The sequence below is a fragment of the Lactuca sativa genome, chromosome 3, assembly GCF_002870075.4.
Source record: "Lactuca sativa cultivar Salinas chromosome 3, Lsat_Salinas_v11, whole genome shotgun sequence".
NCBI classification, from domain to species: Eukaryota; Viridiplantae; Streptophyta; class Magnoliopsida; order Asterales; family Asteraceae; genus Lactuca; species Lactuca sativa.
The window spans coordinates 238,993,998-239,002,284 of record NC_056625.2 but is presented as its reverse complement, the minus strand read 5'-3'; the positions used below and the strand labels follow the sequence as shown (position 1 = coordinate 239,002,284).

Below are 8,287 nucleotides of genomic sequence, written 5' to 3'. Positions count from 1 at the left end.
GCTGTTAGGGTCATCTTGACTTACTAGTGTCCCATCACTAATAAGTGTCTCACCTTCTGCAGTAATATGGAATCCATAGTAATGCTCAGGTGCACTCCTAACTCTCGTGGAACACCTCAGAGGTACAGATTTGTCAATTGGCTCAACAGGAGTTTCCTCCTCAAGTTGAGGGCTAGAGTTTGAAGTTCCTTCACTGCTTGATTCTTGAATTTCTTCAAGATCAATTTGCCTCCCACTGTCTCCTTGGCTTATAAACTCTTTTTATCGAAAGACTCCTCTTCTTGCTACAAAGACCACATTGTCACTAGGTCTGTAGAAGAGGTAACCAAAGGATCGCTGTGGGTAACCGATGAAAATACACCTCTCGCTTCGAGGTTCGAGCTTATCATGAGTCTCGCGTCTCACGAAAGCCTCGCAACCCCAAATCTTGATGTGGTCTAGTTTAGGTACTTTACCAGTCCACATCTCGTGAGGAGTTTTCGCAACTTTCTTTGTAGGGACTAGATTAAGAATATGGGCGGCAGTCTCTAAGGCATACCCCCAAAATGATATTGGTAGCGTAGCTCGACTCATCATGGAACGAACCATATCTAACAAGGTTCGATTACGCCTCTCAGCCACACCATTCAACTGTGGTGTCCTGGGAGGTGTTAATTGTGAGACTATCCCACATTCCCTTAGATAGTCGAGGAACTCTGAACTAAGATACTCACCACCACGATCGGATCGAAGCATCTTAATGTTCCTGCCCAATTGATTCTCGACTTCCTGTTTAAATTCCTTAAACCTCTCGAAAGTCTCTGACTTATGCTTGATCAAGTAGACATATCCATATCTACTATAATCATCAGTAAAAGTCAAATAATAACGATTAGCATCCCTTGTGGCATGTTTGAATGGTCCACACACATCCGTGTGTATAAGGTCCAACAAACCTTCACCCCTGTCACACGAACCTGTGAAGGGTGACTTTGTCATTTTTCCAAGTAAGCATGATTCGCAACTATCATCTGACTTTAGGTCAAACGACTCCAAGACTCCATCCTTTTGGAGTTGGCCTATGCGCTTCTTGCTTATATGTCCAAGACGACAATGCCATAATGATGCTTTATCCAAGTTATTATTAGCAGAATCAATACACAAAACATTATTTCCTAAGTTATCTACAACAGATACAGCTTCATACACACCATCACAAGGTAATGCTTTAAAATAAAGAACATTATTAAAGAAAGCATCAATAGAACCAACTTCATTATTAAATGAAAAGGTAAACCCTTGTTTGTACAAAGCATGAAAGGAAATAATATTTCTTGCCATTCCTGGCGAGTAACAACATTTATTCAAATCTAAACTAAACCCACTACTTAGCGATAAAGTATAAACTCCAATCTTGGTAACAGGTATAGCTTTCCTATTCCCCATGATCAAGTTCATCCTTCCTTGCTCCACATCCTCACTTCTTCTTAGTCCCTGCAAGTCACAACAAATATGAATACCACACCCGGTATCAAGGACCCAAGAATTAGAATGGGGTGAGTTATTAGAAATGATAGTGTAAATACCTGCATGGTTGGGTTTAACTTTCCCATCCTTCACATCTTGCTGGTATTTTGGGCAGTTCCGCTTCCAATGAGATTTTTCATGGCAATAGAAGCATTCAGCCTCTTTTGGGTCAGAAGAAGGAGTAATGAAACCTTTCTTGGTTCCACTTGAAGAAGAGCCATCAAGGTTCCGAACCTTGGTACCCTTAGAAGAGCTCTTTCTCTTCCTCCCTCGACTTTTCCCGATTGCCAAAACCGGAGTAGAGTTTTGAGTAGGGGTGATAGCAACCGACTTCCCCTTAAGACCTGATTCTGCGGTCTTGAGAAGTCCCTGAAGTTTGCTGAGGGTGACCTCTTCCTTGTTCATGTGATATGTCATGCGGAATTGATCATAGCACGATGGTAAGGAATGCAAAATAATATCTATTGCAAGATCCTCCGGGAAGTTCACATTAAGCTTCAGCAAACGATCCACATACCTTTGCATTTTCTGCATGTGGCTCGTGACGGATTCCCCGTCCTTCATCATGGTTGTTATCATGGAGCAGATGATTTCATACCTCTCTTGTCATGCACTTTGATGGTATCTTTCCATCAAATCTTGGTGCATTTCATAAGGGTAGAAATCCTCATAAGACTTTTGGAGTTCCGCTGTCATCGTGGCCATCATGATGCAAGCCACTTTCGTAGCATCCCTTTCATGTGCCCGAAATTCAGCGATCTCCTGAGGAGTTGCAGTGGACTCATCAATCTCCTTAAGCTCCTTGTCAAGGACATATTCTTTGTCCTCGTAGCGGGTAATCATCCTGATGTTTCCACTACAAGAAAAAAGGCCTTTTACGACGCTCATTGCGCGTCGTAAATGGCTCAGACGACGCGCAAATGCGTGTCAAGGAAGGCCATGTCATAAAGATAGACGACGCGCATGTGCGCGTCGTCTAGAGACGACGCGCATTTACGACGCGCATTTACGACACGCATTTACGACGCGCGGTTACGACACGCAATGCGTATCAAGGAAGGCCCTGTCATAAAGGAAGATGACACGCATTCGCGTGTCGTAACCTTACGACGCGCGTGTTAATGACACGCAATGCGTATCAAGAAAGCCCCTGTCAAGAAAGGCCATGTCATAAATGAAGATGACACACATTTTTGCGTATCATAATTTTAAATGTTCTAAAAAAAATATATTTATATATTTATTAATTTTTAAATTAAATTTGCATTTAATGTCTCATAACAAGAAAATAAAATACCATATATAAAAAATACTATCCATTACATAAAATTTTTTGTCATACAAATAACAAACTGTATTTTATATTCATACATATGATTACATTATTCATTAAAAAAAACATATACATACATCTTCCCCTAAAATGTTATTACATGATGTTGGCCACTTCATTGATGGATCACCAAGAGGAAAAACAACAACTAACCTAAATGTTCCATGATGTGCCGATACTCATGTCCTGTAACTTTAAATAATAATAAATAATAATAAATATTAATTGGAAGTAGTGATAAGTTATTAAATCAAACATACCACACCAACACTGTTTTTGACAAGATTGCCTCTGTTTTCTGCACTTGCTTGATGTAGCATCTGTTTCACAACCAATCCCCCCATGCTGCAATACAATATAATAATATATTAACAAGAATACCAAAATGGCTAAAAGAGAAATTCTTCTGTTTTTTCTCTTTCATTCTTAATTAAATATTTCAACCTATGAGTTACAAATACAACAGGTCGATCTCCAATACGTGCTGCAATAAGCTTTTCCAACAGCATCGAGCTAACTTCCTACAAAATTTCACATTCCAATTTATTTACATTTCCAATAACCAAACATCTCCAAATCTCATTTATTTTTTAAATATATTTCTAATAACACACCACAAACCTGAAGAGGCAAGCTTGATCCAGACCATTGTGTAAGATTCGTCTGCAAAACAAAAGATATAACTCAAACTTCATTTACAATTTACAATCATGTTTTTATACAAAAACAATTTATAATTTTATATAATCACAAACCTTGTGCATCATATGCTTCAATTGCTGATAACTTCTCATAATCATCACTTAATAAAAAGCGGCGTAACAGAGGAATTATGCCATAATCGATTATTTTCTTTTGAGAACTTACAGGAGGTGTGAGGCACTTTGTGGTTGCATTTGGTTTGAGGAACTTCTTTGTAATCATGTGTTACCAGGTCTCTCAGAAGACTTCACTTCACTACCAGGTTTATTTGTACTACTGTCTTTGATGCAATGAAACCGAAGAAGAAATATATTTTTTCTGAGTAAATGACCTAAATACTCTCCGAATCGTAAATCATAATAAGAAGTAACAGACCTTGTAGGAGGCAATGCAGAGGTCTGGCCAGATGGCCGAGCATGATAAGCACTATCCATTGTAGGAAACAAATCATTGAGCAAGAATACTAAACATAAAATAAGCATAAACAATAAATAAAAATTATATAATATAAATATATACCTCTGGATTATTGACTACATAACTTGGTACCTCATCTTGCCAAAACAAGTTTATGTTTTCTGGAAATAGTGAAGCCAAGTAACACAATACCTGAAAATCCCATGAAGAGAAAAGTAATTATCTATTATTATTAGTAAAAAAAACTTACAAAAAAAAAACTTACCGTTAAAATGGGCAACTTACAAGAAAAAAAAATAACTTACTGTTAAAATAGGCAATTAAACTGCCATTACAGGAGGAATTACCTATCAGTAACTAAAATGGCTAACTCTATAACTTAAAGGGTAAAATGGGCAATTTACAAGAAAAAAAAATTAAAAAACATTTACATATGCATGAATATAAATCATGAGTCTTAAATGCCCTCTAATGATGACAAAATAAGGCTTATTGTCTTAAGTGCCCTCTAATGATGACAAAAATATGACAGATTTACCCATATATAGAATTCAAGATATTACCTATATTTCCACTTCTCTAGATTTCTTTGCACCGATGCTTTTCTTCTTGCTAAACCTTCAACTTTGAAAATTTAACCACAAAATTGTCAAAAGCAGAACATCATTTATAGGTCAATTTTGGTAATTTTGTATATTTACCAGAGATTTCTTCATGCGATATATTGCTTTCCTCTTTGTTCAATCGATAGTTATTAGTCGTTCTCACTGCATAAGTCAACTTAACTTAGTAATATTACTTCTTTTTTCAGCATTATTAGGGTGAAATACATCATACATTTATTTTTTGTACCTGTTCGCAAGATTGGCAGATTGATGTTTGGAGGTTGTTGCAACAAGTTTCCATCAACTGGATCCTCATGAGGAAACTGAAGAGGGCTTGCAGCAAGCTGTAATAAGGCACGTTCCTGAAATGAAACTATTCAGTTAGTGACATTGACATTAATAATTAATTACAAGCTGAATTTTGCATAATAAGATATTATATTATATATACCTTATCAGTTGGGATATCATCATACACATTCACCTTCCCACTATAAAATATTGGCATCTGTCCTTTTTCCTCTTCTATCACACTACCAATCCTGGAAGATTCAATTATAACTTTAGTCCTTTTCCCATTTCAACTTAAAGCATACTCTCGATATTTTTTGTCCCCATATATGTCATTGATGGCATGAATATCGATTTTGCCTATAGAATCATCATCACCTGTTTTCATTCCATCATAACAAATTTAAAAGAAATTTAAAAATATAATGAAACAAGAATGTGATAATTGTCAAGTTGGTGAACTTGACACCTTGCTAAGAATCCTCCCTTGCCTTTTGTCCAGCCGGAATGACAACTTCCAATGGCAGAGATGCAAATGATGACCAATGCTCATGCTTTGACCTTGCTATGTCAACGCATATACCTTAAAAACAAGAAAGATAAGGCATCATAACAAACACAACATAGATGGAAAAAAGATTCATTTATATGAAGATTATCATGTTGCGCAACTAAACCCCAAGCCATCACCTTTCTAAAACCACCTCTTGTTGAAAATATTCAAAAACAAGTAACCTTACATTTTGTGAAAATTAAAGTCATATGTCTCATTGAGGCATTTCATCAAACATGTGAAGTGCAATTGGGTTTTCTACTAAATTCATAAGTATAAATGGAAGCACTTATTCTCTGCACCATGTTGATGATCTGGACAAAATTTTCCATCATATTCATCAACAAAGGACCTAGTTGACAAAACAATTTGACCCAACTGAAAAACTTACAAATATGTTAGGGCTATGAACCCCAGACCAGGAGGGAGGGGTTGCACAAACCCACCTCTAGGATGATTTCTAAAATACCAGGGGAGATTTCTTTTTCTTTGTGCATATATCATATGTAACTTTTGCCAGTTGTGATATGTCCCATTTGTGCTGTAGAAGTTTTTTTTTTTTTTTTTTTTTTTTTTTTTGTTTTTAGGTGTAAAAAGATTTCATCCTCCAATACAGAGACGAACACCATCATTATGAGACAGATTAGAAATCACACTGCAGAAGATGCCTACAAGGTAAAAACCTAATCAATTCAGAGATATTTTAGAGTTGGAAATTGAATTAAAATAGGAGAACTTACCCTCCAAATGTTGCTCGAGCATGTGGAACTGCTCTTGTAGGTTACAAGCTTGTGAGTTGAGCAATAAAAGCCAAAGAACACAATATGAAAAATATTTAGTAACATGGGTTTACCTACCGTACATGGGTTCTTCTCCATCATCAAAATAACTGTTGTTTCCTGAATAAATCCATTAATAGAGTGACAAGAAAAAAACTAATTATGCAAACACCAAGGGGTTAAGCAAGGAATCGAAGGTATTTTTTATAAAAATTTCTTTTTGGGGATCAATTATAGAGATGTTTAACGGTTAGAATAGAAGAACTGATGAAATATGTTCCAGATTTCCTTGAAAAACAAATGAGAAAACCAATAAAAGAATGACAATGTTGTAAATTTTTTTACATAATTACATTTTGTTGAAGAAAAACGAACCAGATTGATAACGTCAAACCTGGAAACAGAGCATGGTAACCCTAAACAGTAAACATATCGATTTCAGTGTTTGTCTTCAACTTCAACTGGGAGAAAGGCGTTAAATGGTATAAGGTACAAATGGTTTGTGGAGGCAGGTGGAGAGAGAATGATAACGATAGAGGGAAAAGTAGACGACGATGAAGTAAAATCAGGTCTCCGTTGGGAAGAAGTAGATGGCGATGGAATCGAGGTAGGATTTGTGAAGGCTTTGCAATCGGTAATAAATCGTTTAATCAGAGAGCAATCGAAAGGAACTGGGGTAATAACCCCCAAATTTGAAACAACTGAATTTCGGAGGTGGGGGTGGGGAAGAGGTGAGCGGAGTTCGTCGGTGGGCAGTGAAGCGGTGGAGGTTTGAGAATCGAGAGAGAAGAAAGAAAGAAAAGGGGTTTTCGCGGGGATAAGCTAGGGTTTTCAGCTGGTGGAAACAAAGCGGGGTTTTTAATTTTTGGGATTTCATTTCCCCCGGGATGGATGCGCGTTTCATTAAAATTTATAAAACGACGTGGTTAGACGACGCACATTTTATTTAAGGTGCCCTCCGTGTTTTTTTTTCGTTTTTTAGACACTAATTTTAGGGCACGCAAAAAATGTGTGTTGTATATCCTTTAAATTTTAGAAGAGATGACATTATTTTTACCTCACACACTTTTGCGTATCGTAAATCCGTGCGTATCGTAAATTGCGCGTCGTAAAAGGCTGTTTTTCTTGTAGTGTTCTGATCCACTCATTGAAGTTGGATCCATCAAAGGTGACTTTCCCACACAAGTTCATAAGGGTAAAGGAGCCATTAGGATTAGAGCCAGAAGCATTGTTGAAAGACATCTGAAGAAAAGAGAACAAGATTAGTTTAGATATAAGAGAGTCCTTAATAAAACACCCAAATGTAATATTAAGGCTAGGATCCAATCACAATATAATATAACTTAGAAGAGGTATGCCGTAATCTAAGCTATATCATATTTGAAAGGTAGGTGAATGACGACTCACCAATTTCCACCACGAAAACCGCAATATTTTAGTATTAGGTTTTTGAATGGTTCTTAGAAATTCCTAGATTCTTTGAGATTCAATGAACTTTTCAAAGGCATGTTTCAATCTCGAGTGTGCCCTCCAAGTTTTGTGACTGGGATACCGAGGATCACAAAACGAGGTGTGAAGTAACCATGCAAATCACTTGGTACCCTTAAAGTTTATCACTCAATCGATGTGCCGGTTAACCACACACGCTCCGTCGATACTATAATAAACCCTAAGTTACCCTTTACCTACCTTGTTAAGTCCAAGTTAGTGTGCCGGTTAACCACACACGCTCCACCAACGACTTAATCAAAGTGTAAAGTGTAATTTCATGGAATAGCACCTTATTCACATTTTTCCTAAAGTAACTAAGATTGGGAATTTAATAAAACATTTAGTTACTTTATAATACTCATCATACTTTGAATGAGAATTAATAAGTCCTTGTCTTACCCGTTCGGCTAACGACCCTCCACCGATCAAGCAAGCGGTGGGTGAGAGTGGACACCCATTAAGTCACCATTTTATAGGCAACAACCTTATACCCACCTTATAGACCGGCTTCGTGAATGAGGCGTACTAGCGGTAAAACGACTTTGTTCTTATACATATATATATATATATATATATATATATATATATATATATATATATATAATTATTA

General features: G+C 36.7%; 1 long non-coding RNA gene across 12 annotated transcripts; it reads right to left on the bottom strand.

Moving 5' to 3' along the window:
* Positions 1-2,880: 2,880 nt before the first annotated feature.
* On the bottom strand, positions 2,881-6,955 carry LOC128133081 (uncharacterized). Of its 12 annotated transcripts, XR_008231277.1 has the most exons (15): positions 6,562-6,955; positions 6,148-6,306; positions 5,799-6,075; positions 5,324-5,437; positions 5,015-5,232; positions 4,811-4,925; positions 4,660-4,725; positions 4,522-4,582; positions 4,061-4,150; positions 3,917-3,967; positions 3,595-3,817; positions 3,461-3,502; positions 3,284-3,360; positions 3,100-3,184; positions 2,882-3,031 (listed from the first exon to the last, which is right to left on the bottom strand). It is a non-coding gene; the product is annotated as an uncharacterized LOC128133081 (long non-coding RNA). The 12 variants fall into 12 exon arrangements; XR_008231272.1 differs by having other exon boundaries at positions 2,881-3,031; positions 5,324-6,075; XR_008231279.1 differs by having other exon boundaries at positions 2,881-3,031; positions 5,015-5,105; positions 5,324-6,075.
* Between the last annotated feature and the right edge of the window lie 1,332 nt (positions 6,956-8,287).